General features: G+C 40.2%; 19 non-coding genes and 1 pseudogene across 19 annotated transcripts; 13 read left to right on the top strand and 7 right to left on the bottom strand.

Moving 5' to 3' along the window:
* Positions 1–272: 272 nt before the first annotated feature.
* LOC114775609 (U6 spliceosomal RNA) lies at positions 273–379 on the top strand. Its single transcript, XR_003745106.1, has one exon. It is a non-coding gene; the product is annotated as a U6 spliceosomal RNA (small nuclear RNA).
* A 774-nt stretch (positions 380–1,153) lies between these two features.
* Positions 1,154–1,261, top strand: LOC114775648 (U6 spliceosomal RNA). The gene has a single exon (XR_003745145.1). It is a non-coding gene; the product is annotated as a U6 spliceosomal RNA (small nuclear RNA).
* A 419-nt stretch (positions 1,262–1,680) lies between these two features.
* LOC114775665 (U1 spliceosomal RNA) lies at positions 1,681–1,839 on the bottom strand. The gene has a single exon (XR_003745160.1). It is a non-coding gene; the product is annotated as a U1 spliceosomal RNA (small nuclear RNA).
* An 826-nt stretch (positions 1,840–2,665) lies between these two features.
* Positions 2,666–2,829, bottom strand: LOC114775578 (U1 spliceosomal RNA). Its single transcript, XR_003745077.1, has one exon. It is a non-coding gene; the product is annotated as a U1 spliceosomal RNA (small nuclear RNA).
* A 368-nt stretch (positions 2,830–3,197) lies between these two features.
* On the top strand, positions 3,198–3,305 carry LOC114775657 (U6 spliceosomal RNA). The gene has a single exon (XR_003745154.1). It is a non-coding gene; the product is annotated as a U6 spliceosomal RNA (small nuclear RNA).
* Positions 3,306–4,118: 813 nt separating this feature from the next.
* LOC114775644 (U6 spliceosomal RNA) lies at positions 4,119–4,225 on the top strand. The gene has a single exon (XR_003745141.1). It is a non-coding gene; the product is annotated as a U6 spliceosomal RNA (small nuclear RNA).
* A 944-nt stretch (positions 4,226–5,169) lies between these two features.
* LOC114775608 (U6 spliceosomal RNA) lies at positions 5,170–5,276 on the top strand. The gene has a single exon (XR_003745105.1). It is a non-coding gene; the product is annotated as a U6 spliceosomal RNA (small nuclear RNA).
* A 418-nt stretch (positions 5,277–5,694) lies between these two features.
* Positions 5,695–5,854, bottom strand: LOC114775690 (U1 spliceosomal RNA). Its single transcript, XR_003745184.1, has one exon. It is a non-coding gene; the product is annotated as a U1 spliceosomal RNA (small nuclear RNA).
* Positions 5,855–6,224: 370 nt separating this feature from the next.
* On the top strand, positions 6,225–6,332 carry LOC114775643 (U6 spliceosomal RNA). The gene has a single exon (XR_003745140.1). It is a non-coding gene; the product is annotated as a U6 spliceosomal RNA (small nuclear RNA).
* Positions 6,333–6,751: 419 nt separating this feature from the next.
* On the bottom strand, positions 6,752–6,912 carry LOC114775689 (U1 spliceosomal RNA). Its single transcript, XR_003745183.1, has one exon. It is a non-coding gene; the product is annotated as a U1 spliceosomal RNA (small nuclear RNA).
* Positions 6,913–7,281: 369 nt separating this feature from the next.
* LOC114775607 (U6 spliceosomal RNA) lies at positions 7,282–7,388 on the top strand. Its single transcript, XR_003745104.1, has one exon. It is a non-coding gene; the product is annotated as a U6 spliceosomal RNA (small nuclear RNA).
* A 415-nt stretch (positions 7,389–7,803) lies between these two features.
* Positions 7,804–7,967, bottom strand: LOC114775698 (U1 spliceosomal RNA). The gene has a single exon (XR_003745191.1). It is a non-coding gene; the product is annotated as a U1 spliceosomal RNA (small nuclear RNA).
* Positions 7,968–8,339: 372 nt separating this feature from the next.
* LOC114775663 (uncharacterized) lies at positions 8,340–8,440 on the top strand (annotated as a pseudogene).
* A 420-nt stretch (positions 8,441–8,860) lies between these two features.
* LOC114775685 (U1 spliceosomal RNA) lies at positions 8,861–9,020 on the bottom strand. Its single transcript, XR_003745179.1, has one exon. It is a non-coding gene; the product is annotated as a U1 spliceosomal RNA (small nuclear RNA).
* Positions 9,021–9,390: 370 nt separating this feature from the next.
* On the top strand, positions 9,391–9,497 carry LOC114775585 (U6 spliceosomal RNA). The gene has a single exon (XR_003745083.1). It is a non-coding gene; the product is annotated as a U6 spliceosomal RNA (small nuclear RNA).
* A 421-nt stretch (positions 9,498–9,918) lies between these two features.
* LOC114775684 (U1 spliceosomal RNA) lies at positions 9,919–10,078 on the bottom strand. The gene has a single exon (XR_003745178.1). It is a non-coding gene; the product is annotated as a U1 spliceosomal RNA (small nuclear RNA).
* A 369-nt stretch (positions 10,079–10,447) lies between these two features.
* Positions 10,448–10,554, top strand: LOC114775625 (U6 spliceosomal RNA). Its single transcript, XR_003745122.1, has one exon. It is a non-coding gene; the product is annotated as a U6 spliceosomal RNA (small nuclear RNA).
* A 947-nt stretch (positions 10,555–11,501) lies between these two features.
* On the top strand, positions 11,502–11,609 carry LOC114775632 (U6 spliceosomal RNA). The gene has a single exon (XR_003745129.1). It is a non-coding gene; the product is annotated as a U6 spliceosomal RNA (small nuclear RNA).
* Positions 11,610–12,570: 961 nt separating this feature from the next.
* On the top strand, positions 12,571–12,679 carry LOC114775656 (U6 spliceosomal RNA). The gene has a single exon (XR_003745153.1). It is a non-coding gene; the product is annotated as a U6 spliceosomal RNA (small nuclear RNA).
* Positions 12,680–13,630: 951 nt separating this feature from the next.
* LOC114775645 (U6 spliceosomal RNA) lies at positions 13,631–13,737 on the top strand. Its single transcript, XR_003745142.1, has one exon. It is a non-coding gene; the product is annotated as a U6 spliceosomal RNA (small nuclear RNA).
* Positions 13,738–13,954: the final 217 nt, after the last annotated feature.

Here is a 13,954-nt window from a genome sequence, read left to right as displayed (position 1 = left end):
CGCCCCTTTCCTGCATTGACCTGCCCACTTCATGAGTTTCCTATGACTCTTGACACCAATCAAATTATTCTTCTTACTTTGCTACACAAACTAAGAATACTTTAATCATGCACCTCCAAGTTACCAGCCTCTTGGAAAATGCAATTAGGGTAACTAAGCATTTGCTCTCTAAATATTTTATCAAATTTTTACACAATACTCCATACAAGGTCTTGGTGAGCAGAACAATGATTTGGTCAGTATTATAAGTGGCAGCCGAGAAGCTTGTTGATGTGCTTGCTACGGCTGCACATATACTAAAATTGGATCGATACAGAGAAGATTAGCATGGCCCCTGCGAAAGGATGACACGCAAATCCGTGAAGCGTTCCATATTTTGTTCTTTTTTAATTAGACAAAGAGTCACTTGGTATAGGAAGAGGTTGTACAAAGATTAGCATGGAACTTGTAAAAGGATGACACACAATCAGTGAAGTGCTCCATATTTTCAACTTCTTTTGATTGACAAATAGGAACTAGGGTTCCTTGGGAAAAGGGAGATGCTGTACCAAATTCCAAATGTTCAGTTTTTTTTTTTTTCAAAGCAAACACACAGGGATGAATACAATAAGAAGGTCAGAAACATGTCCAACTGCAACTGGTGTCAATGTATTAATGAAGTTGCTCATGTAGTGGACAATCTCAATCATTTGGTAAGATAAGAAGAACTGAAGCTACTGTACATTTCTTTAGCTGACTCTAGGCCTGACTCTACACAGACAATTGTGTTTGTGGTTTAGTTGTGAACAACATGCTTGTGAGAGGGTAAACGCAGTCTGCCGCTATCAGGAATGATGCAGTCTAGATGCCCACATATGGGGACTTTGTAGGAGTCAGCACTAGCAAATGCAGAGGTACAAACTCAGTCTGGGAAGACCACCATTTTAGAATGAAATTTCCCCTTCCAAAAAAGCATGAACTATAATGAAATGGCAGAAGATTGCTGCCAGTACCTTAACAGAGACCCAGACAGTGACATCACCACGTGGAATAAACACCTTTCTGGAACCACGCCCCTTTCCTGCATTGACCTGCCCACTTTGTGATGTTCCCATGACTCTTGACACCAATCAAATTATTCTTCTTCTTTTCTACACAATCTAACAGTACTTTTATCATGCACCTCCACAAGTTACATACTAAAATTGGATCGATACAGAGAAGATTAGCATGGCCCCTGCGAAAGGATGACACGCAAATCCGTGAAGCGTTCCATATTTTGTCTTTTTTAATTAGACAAAGAGTCACTTGGGACTAGGAAGATGTTGTACCAAGATTAGCATGGAACTTGCAAAAAGATGACACACAAATCAGTGAAGTGCTCCATATTTTCAACTTTTTTTTGATTGACAAATAGGAACTAGGGTTCCTTAGGAAAAGAAGATGCTGTGCCAAATTCCAAATGTTTCGTTTTTTTTTTTTTTCAAAGCAATAACACAAGGATGAACACCATAAGAAGGTCAGAAACATGTCCAACTGCATCTGGTGTCAATGTATTAATGAAGTTGCTATGTAGTGGACAATCTCAATCATTTGGTATGATTAAGAAGAACTGAAGCTGCTGTACATTCTTTAGCTGACTCTAGGCCTGACTCTACGCAGACAATTGTGTTTGTGGTTTAGTTTTGAACAACATGCTAGTGAGAGGGTAAACCAAGTCTGTCGCTATCAGGAATGATGCAGTCTAGATGCCCACATATGGGGATTTTGTAGGAGTCAAAACTAGCAAAATGCAAAGGTACAACCACAGTCTGGGAAGACCACATATTGAGAATGAAATTTCCCCTGCCAAAAAAGCATGAACTATAATGAAATGGCAGAAGATTGCTGCCAGTACCTTAACAGAGACCCAGACAGTGACATCACCACGTGGAATAAACACGCTGCCTGGAACCACGCCCCTTTCCTGCATTGACCTGCCCACTTTGTGATGTTCCTCTGACTCTTGACAACAATCAAATTATTCTTCTTACTTTGCTACACAAACTAAGAATACTTTAATCATGCACCTCCACAAGTTACCAGCCTCTTGGAAAATGCAATTAGGGTAACTCTTTGCTCTCTAAATATTTTATCAAATTTTTACACAATACTCCATACAAGGTCTTGGTGAGCAGAACAATGATATGGTCAGTTATAAGTGGCAGCTGAGAAGCTTGTTGATGTGCTTGCTACGGCTGCACACATACTACTTGTGAAGCGTTCGTTTTTGTTCTTTTTTAATTAGACAAAGAGTCACTTTAGGTACATGATGTTGTACCAAGATTAGCATGGAACTTGTAAAGGGATGACACACAAATCAGTGAAGTGCTCCATATTTTCAACTTTTTTTGATTGACAAATAGGAACTAGGGTTCCTTGGGAAAAGGAAGATGCTGTGCCAAATTCCAAATGTTCAGTTTTTTTTATTTTCAAAGCAAACACACAGGGATGAATACCATAAGAAGGTCAGAAACATATCCAACTGCAACTGGTGTCAAGGTATTAATGAAGTTGCTCATGTAGTGGACAATCTCAATCATTTCGTATGATAAGAAGAACTGAAGCTGCTGTACATTTCTTTAGCTGACTCTAGGACGTACTCTACGCAGACAATTAAGTTTGTGGTTTAGTTTTGAACAACATGCTTGTAAGAGGGTAAACGCAGTCTGCCGCTATCAGGAATGATGCAGTCTAGATGCCCACATATTGGGATTTTGTAGGAGTCAAAACTAGCAAAATGCAAAGGTCCCACCTCAGTCTGGGAAGACCACATATTTGAGAATGAAATTTCCCCTTCCAAAAAAGCATGAACTATAATGAAATGGCAGAAGATGGCTGCCAGTACCTTAACAGAGACCCAGACAGTGACATCACCACGGGAATAAACACACTGCCTGGAACCACGCCCCTTTCCTGCATTGACCTGCCCACTTTGTGATGTTCCTTTGACTCTTGACACCAATCAAATTATTCTTTCTTTTCTACACAAACTGACCAGACTTTAATCATGCACCTCACAAGTTACCAGCCTCAGTGGAAAAATGCATTAGGGTAACTAAGCATTGCTCTCTCAAAATATTTTATCACATTTTACACAATAACGCCATACAAGGTCTTTGGTGAGCAGAACATGATATGGTCAGTATTATAAGGTGCAGCGGAGGAAGCTTGTTGATGTGCTTGCTACGGCTGCACATATACTAAAAGTTGATCGATACAGAGAAGATTAGCATGGCCCCTGCTAAAGGATGACAACGCAAATCGGTGAAGCGTCCATATTTTGTTCTTTTTAATTAGACAAAGAGTCACTTGGGTACTAGGGAAGATGTTGTACCAAGATTAGCAATGGAACTTGCAAAAAAGATGACCCACAAATTAGTGAAGTGCTCCATATTTTCAACTTTTTTTGATTGACAAATAGGAACTAGGGGTTCCTTAGGAAAAGGGAAGATGCTGTGACAAATTCCAATGTTTCTTTTATTTCAAAGCAAACGACACAAGCGATAAAGACCATAAGAAGATCAGAAACTTTCAAACTGCAACTGGTGTCAATGTTTGATGAAGTTGTTCATGTAGTGGACAATCTCATCATGCAGTCTAGATGCCCACAGTATTGGGATTTTGTAGGAGTCAAAACGAGCAAAATGCAGAGTACAAACCTCAGTCTGTGAAGACCTATAATTGAGAATGAAATTTCCCCTTCCAAAAAAAGCATGAACTATAATGAATGGCAGAAGATTGCTGCCAGTACCATTAACAGAGACCCAGACAGTGACATCACCACGTGGAATAACACACTGCCTGGACCACGGGGGACAACGCCCCTTGTCCCTGCATTGACCTGCCCACTTTGTGGATGTTCCCATGACTCTGGACACCATCAAATTATTCATCTTTCTTTGCTTACACAAACTGAACACACTTTAATCATCAGCACCTCCACAAGTTACAGCCTCTTGGAAAATGCAATTAGGGTAACTAAGCATTTGCTATCCAAATAATTTATCACATTTTACACAATACTCATACAAGGTCTTGGTGAGCAGAACAATGATATGGTCAGTATTATAAGTGGCAAGCCGGAGGAGCTGGTTGATGTGCTTTGCTACGGCTGCACATATACTAAAATTGGATCGATACAGAGAAGATTAGCATGGCCCCTGCGAAAGGATGACACGCAATCCGTGAAGCGTTCCATATTTTGTTCTTTTTTAATTAGACAAGAGTCACTTGGGACTAGGAAGATGTTGTACCAAGATTAGCATGGAACTTGCAAAAGATGACACACAAATCAGTGAAGTGCTCCCATATTTTCAACTTTTTTTGATTGACAAATAGGAACTAGGGTTCCTTAGGAAAAGGGAGATGCTGTGCAAATTTCAAATGTTTATTTTATTTTCAAAGCAAACACACAGGGATAAAGACCATAAGAAGATCAGAAACTTTTCCAACTGCAACTGGTGTCAATGTATTGATGAAGTTGTTCATGTAGTGGACAATCTCAATCATTTGGTTTGATTAGAAGATCTGAAGCTGCTGTACATTTCTTTAGCTGACTCTAGGCCTGACTCTACACCAGACAATTGTGTTTGATGTTTAGTTTTGAACAACATGCTTGTAGAGGGTAAACGCAGTCTGTCGCGCTATCAGGAATGATGCAGTCTAGATGCCCACATATGGGGACTTTGTAGGAGTCACACTAGCAAAATGCAGAGGTACAACCACTCAGTCTGGGAAGACCACATATTTGAGATGAAATTTCCCCTTCCAAAAAAGCATGAAACTATAATGAAATGGCAGAAGATTGCTGCCAGTACCTTAACAGAGACCCAGACAGTGACATCACCACGTGGAATAAACAAACTGCCTGGAACCACGCCCCTTTCCTGCATTGACCTGCCCACTTCATGATGTTCCTATGACTCTTGACACCAATCAATTTATTCTTCTTACTTTGCTACACAAACTGACATACTTTAATCATGCACCTCCACAAGTTACCAGCCTCTTGGAAAATGCAATTAGGTAACTAAGCATTTGCTCTCCAAATATTTGATCACATTTTTACACAATACTCCATACAAGGTCTTGGTGAGCAGAACAATGATATGGTCAGTATTATAAGTGGCAGCTGAGAAGCTTGTTGATGTGCTTGCTACGGCTGCACATATACTAAAATTGGATCGATACAGAGAAGATTAGCATGGCCCCTGCGAAAGGATGACACGCAAATCCGTGAAGCGTTCCATATTTTGTTCTTTTTTAATTAGACAAAGAGTCACTTGGGACTAGGAAGATGTTGTACCAAGATTAGCATGGAACTTGTAAAAGGGATGACACACAAATCAGTGAAGTGCTCCATATTTTCAACCTTTTTTGATTGACAAATAGGAACTAGGGTTCCTTAGGAAAAGGGAGTTGCTGTGCCAAATTCTAAATGTTTATTTTATTTTCAAAGCAAAAACACACAGGGATGAACTCCATAAGAAGATCAGAAACATGTCCAACTGCATCTGGTGTCAATATATTAATGAAGTTGCTGATGTAGTGGACAATCTCAATCATTTGGTAGATAAGGAAGAACTGAAGCTGCTGTACATTTCTTTAGCTGACTCTAGGCCTGACTCTACACAGACAATTGTGTTTGTGGTTTAGTTGTGAACAACATGCTTGTGAGAGGGTAAACGCAGTCTGCCGCTATCAGGAATGATGCAGTCTAGATGCCCACATATGGGGACTTTGTAGGAGTCAGCACTAGCAAAATGCAGAGGTACAACCTCAGTCTGGGAAGACCACATATTTGAGAATGAAATTTCCCCTGCCAAAAAAGCATGAACTATAATGAAATGGCAGAAGATTGCTGCCAGTACCTTAACAGAGACCCAGACAGTGACATCACCACGTGGAATAAACACACTGCCTGGAACCACCCCCTTTCCTGCATTGACCTGCCCACTTTGTGATGTTCCTATGACTCTTGACACCAATCAAATTATTCTTCTTTCTTTGCTACACAAACTAGACATACTTTAATCATGCACCATCACAAGTTACCAGCCTCTTGGAAAATGCAATTAGGGTAACTAAGCATTTGCTCTCCAAATATTTTATCACATTTTTACACAATACTCCATACAAGGTCTTGGTGAGCAGAACAATGATATGGTCAGTATTATAAGTGGCAGCCTGAGAAGCTTGTTGATGTGCTTGCTACGGCTGCACATATACTAAAATTGGATCGATACAGAGAAGATTAGCATGGCCCCCTGCGAAAGGATGACACGCAAATCCGTGAAGCGTTCCATATTTGTTCTTTTTTAATTAGACAAAGAGTCACTTGGGACTAGGAAGATGTTGTACCAAGATTAGCATGGAACTTGCAAAAAGGATGACACACAAATCAGTGAAGTGCTCCATATTTTCAACTTTTTTGATTGACAAATAGGAACTAGGGTTCCTTGGGAAAAGGGAGATGCTGTGCCAAATTCCAAATGTTCAGTTTTTTTTTTTTTCAAAGCAAAAACACAAGGATGAACTCCATAAGAAGATCAGAAACATGTCCAACTGCATCTGGTGTCAATGTATTAATGAAGTTGCTCATGTAGTGGACAATCTCAATCATTTGGTAAGATTAGAAGATCTGAAGCTGCTGTACATTTCTTTAGCTGACTCTAGGCCTGACTCAACGCAGACAATTGTGTTTGTGGTTTAGTTGTGAACAAAATGCTTGTGAGAGGGTAAACGCAAGTCTGTCGCTATCAGGAATGATGCAGTCTAGATGCCCACATATGGGGACTTTGTAGGAGTCAGCACTAGCAAATTGCAGAGGTACAACCTCAGTCTGGGAAGACCACATATTTGAGAATGAAATTTCCCCTTCCAAAAAAGCATGAACTATAATGAAATGGCAGAAGATTGCTGTCAGTACCTTAACAGAGACCCAGACAGTGACATCACCACGTGGAATAAACAAACTGCCTGGAACCACGCCCCTTTCCTGCATTGACCTGCCCACTTTGTGATGTTCCCATGACTCTTGACACCAATCAAATTATTCATCTTACTTTGCTACACAAACTGACCACACTTTAATCATGCACCTCCACAAGTTACCAGCCTCTTGGAAAATGCAATTAGGGTAACTAAGCATTTGCTCTCCTAAATATTTTATCACATTTTTACACAATACTCCATACAAGTCTTGGTGAGCAGAACAATGATATGGTCAGTATATAAGTGGCAGCTGAGAAGCTGGTTGATGTGCTTGCTACGGCTGCACATATACTAAAATTGGATCGATACAGAGAAGATTAGCATGGCCCCTGCGAAAGGATGACACGCAAATCCGTGAAGCGTTCCATATTTTGTTCTTTTTAATTAGACAAAGAGTCACTTGGGACTAGGAAGATGTTGTACCAAGATTAGCATGGAACTTGTAAAAGGATGACACACAAATCAGTGAAGTGCTCCATATTTTCAACTTTTTTTGATTGACAAATAGGAACTAGGGTTCCTTAGGAAAAGGGAGATGCTGTGCCAAATTCCAAATGTTTAGTTTTTTTTTTTTTCAAAGCAAAAACACAAGGATGAACTCCATAAGAAGATCAGAAACATGTCCAACTGCATCTGGTGTCAATATATTAATGAAGTTGCTCATGTAGTGGACAATCTCAATCATTTGGTATGATAAGAAGAACTGAAGCTGCTGTACATTTCTTTAGCTGACTCTAGGCCTGACTCTACACAGACAATTGTGTTTGTGGTTTAGTTGTGAACAAAATGCTTGTAAGAGGGTAAACGCAGTCTGCCGCTATCAGGAATGATGCAGTCTAGATGCCCACATATGGGGACTTTGTAGGAGTCAGCACTAGCAAAATGCAGAGGTCCCACCTCAGTCTGGGAAGACCACTTATTTGAGAATGAAATTTCCCCTTCCAAAAAAGCATGAACTATAATGAAATGGCAGAAGATTGCTGTCAGTACCTTAACAGAGACCCAGACAGTGACATCACCACGTGGAATAAACACACTGCCTGGAACCACGCCCCTTTCCTGCATTGACCTGCCCACTTTGTGATGTTCCTATGACTCTTGACACCAATCAAATTATTCTTCTTACTTGCTACACAAACTGACAGAATACTTAATCATGCACCTCCACAAGTACCAGCCTCTTGGAAAATGCAATTAGGGTAACTAAAGCATTTGCTCTCCAAATATTTTATCACAATGTTTTACACAATACTTCCATACAAGGTCTTGGTGAGCAGAACAATGATTGGTCAGTATTATAAGTGGCAGCTGAGAAGCTGGTTGATGTGCTTGCTACGGCTGCACATATACTAAAATTGGATCGATACAGAGAAGATTAGCCCCTGCGAAAGGATGACACCAAATCCGTGAAGCGTTCCATATTTTGTTCTTTTTTAATTAGACAAAGAGTCACTTGGGACTAGGAAGATGTTGTACCAAGATTAGCATGGAACTTGCAAAAGGGATGACACACAAATCAGTGAAGTGCTCCATATTTTCAACTTTTTTTGATTGACAAATAGGAACTAGGGTTCCTTAGGAAAAGGGAGATGCTGTGCCAAATTCCAAATGTTTAGTTTTTTTTTTTTCAAAGCAAAAACACAAGGATGAACTCCATAAGAAGATCAGAAACATTTCCAACTGCAATCTGGTGTCAATGTATTAATGAAGTTGCTCATGTAGTGGACAATCTCAATCATTTGGTAAGATAGAAGACTGAAGCTGCTGTACATTTCTTTAGCTGACTCTAGGACTGACTCTACAGCAGACAATTGTGTTTGTGGTTTAGTTGTGAACAACATGCTTGTGAGAGGGTAAACGCAGTCTGCCGCTATCAGGAATGATGCAGTCTAGATGCCCACATATGGGGACTTTGTAGGAGTCAGCACTAGCAAAATGCAGAGGTACAACCTCAGTCTGGGAAGACCACATATTTGAGAATGAAATTTCCCCTTCCAAAAAAGCATGAACTATAATGAAATGGCAGAAGATTGCTGCCAGTACCTTAACAGAGACCCAGACAGTGACATCACCACGTGGAATAAACACACTGCCTGGAACCACGCCCCTTTCCTGCATTGACCTGCCCACTTTGTGATGTTCCCATGACTCTTGACACCAATCAAATTATTCATCTTTCTTTGCTACACAAACTGACCACACTTTAATCATGCACCTCCACAAGTTACCAGCCTCTTGGAAAATGCAATTAGGGTAACTAAGCATTTGCTCTCTAAATATTTTATCACATTTTTACACAATACTCCATACAAGGTCTTGGTGAGCAGAACAATGATATGGTCAGTATTATAAGTGGCAGCCGAGAAGCTTGTTGATGTGCTTGCTACGGCTGCACATATACTAAAATTGGATCGATACAGAGAAGATTAGCATGGCCCCTGCGAAAGGATGACACGCAAATCCGTGAAGCGTTCCATATTTGTTCTTTTTTAATTAGACAAAGAGTCACTTGGGACTAGGAAGATGTTGTACCAAGATTAGCATGGAACTTGTAAAGGGATGACACACAAATCAGTGAAGTGCTCCATATTTTCAACTTTTTTGATTGACAAATAGGAACTAGGGTTCCTTGGGAAAAGGGAAGATGCTGTGCCAAATTCCAAATGTTCAGTTTATTTTATTTTCAAAGCAAAACACACAGGGATGAACTACCATAAGAAGATCAGAAACATATCCAACTGCAACTGGTGTCAAGGTATTAATGAAGTTGCTCATGTAGTGGACAATCTCAATCATTTCGTATGATAAGAAGAACTGAAGCTGCTGTACATTTCTTTAGCTGACTCTAGGACTGACTCTACGCAGACAATTGTGTTTGTGGTTTAGTTTTGAACAACATGCTTGTGAGAGGGTAAACGCAGTCTGCCGCTATCAGGAATGATGCAGTCTAGATGCCCACATATGGGGACTTTGTAGGAGTCAGCACTAGCAAAATGCAGAGGTACAACCTCAGTCTGGGAAGACCACATATTTGAGAATGAAATTTCCCCTTCCAAAAAAGCATGAACTATAATGAAATGGCAGAAGATGGCTGCCAGTACCTTAACAGAGACCCAGACAGTGACATCACCACGTGGAATAAACACACTGCCTGGAACCACGCCCCTTTCCTGCATTGACCTGCCCACTTTGTGATGTTCCTATGACTCTTGACACCAATCAAATTATTCTTCTTTCTTTGCTACACAAACTGACCATACTTTAATCATGCACCTCCACAAGTTACCAGCCTCTTGGAAAATGCAATTAGGGTAACTAAGCATTTGCTCTCCAAATAATTTATCACATTTTACACAATACTCCATACAAGGTCTTGGTGAGCAGAACAATGATATGGTCAGTATTATAAGTGGCAGCTGAGAAGCTGGTTAATGTGCTTGCTACGGCTGCACATATACTAAAATTGGATCGATACAGAGAAGATTAGCATGGCCCCTGCGAAAGGATGACACGCAAATCCGTGAAGCGTTCCATATTTTGTTCTTTTTTAATTAGACAAAGAGTCACTTGGGACTAGGAAGATGTTGTACCAAGATTAGCATGGAACTTGCAAAAGGATGACACACAAATCAGTGAAGTGCTCCATATTTTCAACTTTTTTTGATTGACAAATAGGAACTAGGGTTCCTTAGGAAAAGGGAGATGCTGTGCCAAATTCTAAATGTTTATTTTATTTTCAAAGCAAAAACACACAGGGATAAAGACCATAAGAAGATCAGAAACTTTTCCAAATGCAACTGGTGTCAATGTATTAATGAAGTTGCTCATGTAGTGGACAATCTCAATCATTTGGTAAGATAAGAAGAACTGAAGCTGCTGTACATTTCTTTAGCTGACTCTAGGACTGACTCTACACAGACAATTGTGTTTGTGGTTTAGTTGTGAACAACATGCTTGTGAGAGGGTAAACGCAGTCTGCCGCTATCAGGAATGATGCAGTCTAGATGCCCACATATGGGACTTTGTAGGAGTCAGCACTAGCAAAATGCAGAGGTACAACCACAGTCTGGGAAGACCACATATTTGAGAATGAAATTTCCCCTTCCAAAAAAAGCATGAACTATAATGAAATGGCAGAAGATGGCTGCCAGAACCTTAACAGAGACCCAGACAGTGACATCACCACGTGGAATAAACACACTGCCTGGAACCACGCCCCTTTTCTGCATTGACCTGCCCACTTTGTGATGTTCCTATGACTCTTGACACCATCAAAATTATTCTTCTTACTTTGCTACACAAACTGACCACACTTTAATCATGCACCTCTACAAGTTAACAGCCTCTTGGAAAATGCAATTAGGGTAACTAAGCATTTGCTCTCCAAATATTTTATCACATTTTTACACAATACTCCATACAAGGTCTTGGTGAGCAGAACAATGATATGGTCAGTATTATAAGTGGCAGCCGAGAAGCTGTTTTATGTGCTTGCTACGGCTGCACATATACTAAAATTGGATCGATACAGAGAAGATTAGCATGGCCCCTGCGAAAGGATGACACGCAAATCCTGTGAAGCGTTCCATATTTTGTTCTTTTTTAATTAGACAAAGAGTCACTTGGGACTTAGGAAGATGTTGTACCAAGATTAGCATGGAACTTGTAAAAAGGAGGACACACAAATCATGAAGTGCTCCATATTTTCAACTTTTTTTTGATTGACAAATAGGAACTAGGGTTCCTTAGGGAAAAGGGAGATGCTGTGACAAATTCCAAATGTTCAGTTTTTTTTATTTTCAAAGCAAAACACAAGGATGAAGACCATAAGAAGATCAGAAACATATCCAACTGCATCTGGTGTCAATGTATTAATGAAGTGGCTCATGTAGTGGACAATCTCAATCATTTGGTATGATTAAGAAGATACTGAAGCTGCTGTAGCATTCTTTAGCTGACTCTGAGGCCTGACTCTACAGCAGACAATTGTGTTTGTAGGTTTAGTTGTGAACAAAATGCTTGTGAGAGGGTAAACTCAGTCTGCCGCTATCAGGAATGATGCAGTCTAGATGCCCACATATGGGGACTTGTAGGAGTCCAGCAACTAGCAAAATGCAGAGGTACAAACCTCAGTCTGGGAAAGACCACATATTTGAGAATGAAATTTCCCCTTCCAAAAAAGCATGAACTATAATGAAATGGCAGAAGATTGCTGCCAGTACCTTAACAGAGACCCAGACAGTGACATCACCCACGTGGAATAAACAAACTGCCTGACCACGCCCCTTTCCTGCATTGGACCTGCCCACTTTGTATGTTCCTATGACTCTTGACCCCAATCAAATTATTCTTCTTACTTTGCTACACAAACTGAACAATACTTAATCATAGCAGCTCCAACAATTTACCAGCCTCTTGGAAAATGCAATTAGGGTAACTAAGCATTTGCTCTCCAAATATTTTATCACATTTTTACACAATACTCCATACAAGGTCTTGGTGAGGCAGAACAATGATATGGTCAGTATTATAAGTGGCAGCTGAGAACTGGTTGATGTGCTTGCTACGGCTGCACATATACTAAAATTGGATCGATACAGAGAAGATTAGCAATGGCCCCCTGCGAAAGGATGACACGCAAATCCGTGAAAGCGTTCCATATTTTGTTCTTTTTAATTAGACAAAGAGTCACTTGGGACTAGGAAGATGGTTGTACCAAGATTAGCATGGAACTTGTAAAAGGATGACACAACAATCAGTGAAGTGCGTCCATATTTTCAACTTTTTTTGATTGACAAATAGGAACTAGGGTCCTTAGGAAAAGGGGAGATGCTGTGCCAAATTCCAAATGTTCAGGTTATTTTCAAAGCAAAACACACAGCATAACGCCATAAGAAGATCAGAAACATTTCCAACTGCAATCTGGTGTCAATGTATTAATGAAGTTTGCTCATGTAGTGGACAATCTCAATCATTTGGTATGATAAGAAGATCTGAAGCTGCTGTACATTTCTTTAGCTGACTCTAGGACTGACTCTACACAGACAATTGTGTTTGTGGTTTAGTTTTGAACAACATGCTTGTGAGAGGGTAAACGCAGTCTGTCGCTATCAGGAATGATGCAGTCTAGATGCCCACATATGGGGACTTTGTAGGAGTCAGCACTAGCAAAATGCAGAGGTACAACCTCAGTCTGTGAAGACCACATAATTGAGAATGAAATTTCCCCTTCCAAAAAAGCATGAACTATAATGAAATGACAGAAGATGGCTGCCAGTACCTTAACAGAGACCCAGACAGTGACATCATCACGTGGAATAAACAAACTGCCTGGAACCACGACGCCCCTTCCTGCTTGACCTGCCCACTTTGTGATGTTCCTATGACTCTTGACACCAATCAAATTATTCTTCTTACTTTGCTACACAAACTGACCATACTTTAATCATGCACCTCCACAAGTTACCAGCCTCTTGGAAAATGCAATTAGGGTAACTAAGCATTTGCTCTCCAAATAATTTATCAAATTTTTACACAATACTCCATACAAGGTCTTGGTGAGCAGAACAATGATATGGTCAGTATTATAAGTGGCAGCCTGAGAAGACTGGTTGATGTGCTTGCTACGGCTGCACATATACTAAAATTGGATCGATACAGAGAAGAGTAGCATGGCCCCTGCGAAAGGATGACACGCAAGTCCGTGAAGCGTTCCATATTTTGTTCTTTTTTAATTAGACAAAGAGTCACTTGGGACTAGGAAGATGTTGTACCAAGATTAGCATGGAACTTGTAAAAGGATGACACACAAATCAGTGAAGTGCTCCAATATTTTCAACTTTTTGATTGACAAATAGGAACTAGGGTTCCTTGGGAAAAAGGGAGATGCTGTGCCAAATTCCAAATGTTTCATTTTTTTATTTCAAAGCAAAACACAAGG

This window comes from Denticeps clupeoides, unplaced genomic scaffold (genome assembly GCF_900700375.1).
Source record: "Denticeps clupeoides unplaced genomic scaffold, fDenClu1.1, whole genome shotgun sequence".
Taxonomy (NCBI): Eukaryota; Metazoa; Chordata; class Actinopteri; order Clupeiformes; family Denticipitidae; genus Denticeps; species Denticeps clupeoides.
This window is presented reverse-complemented; position numbering and strand designations above follow the sequence as displayed.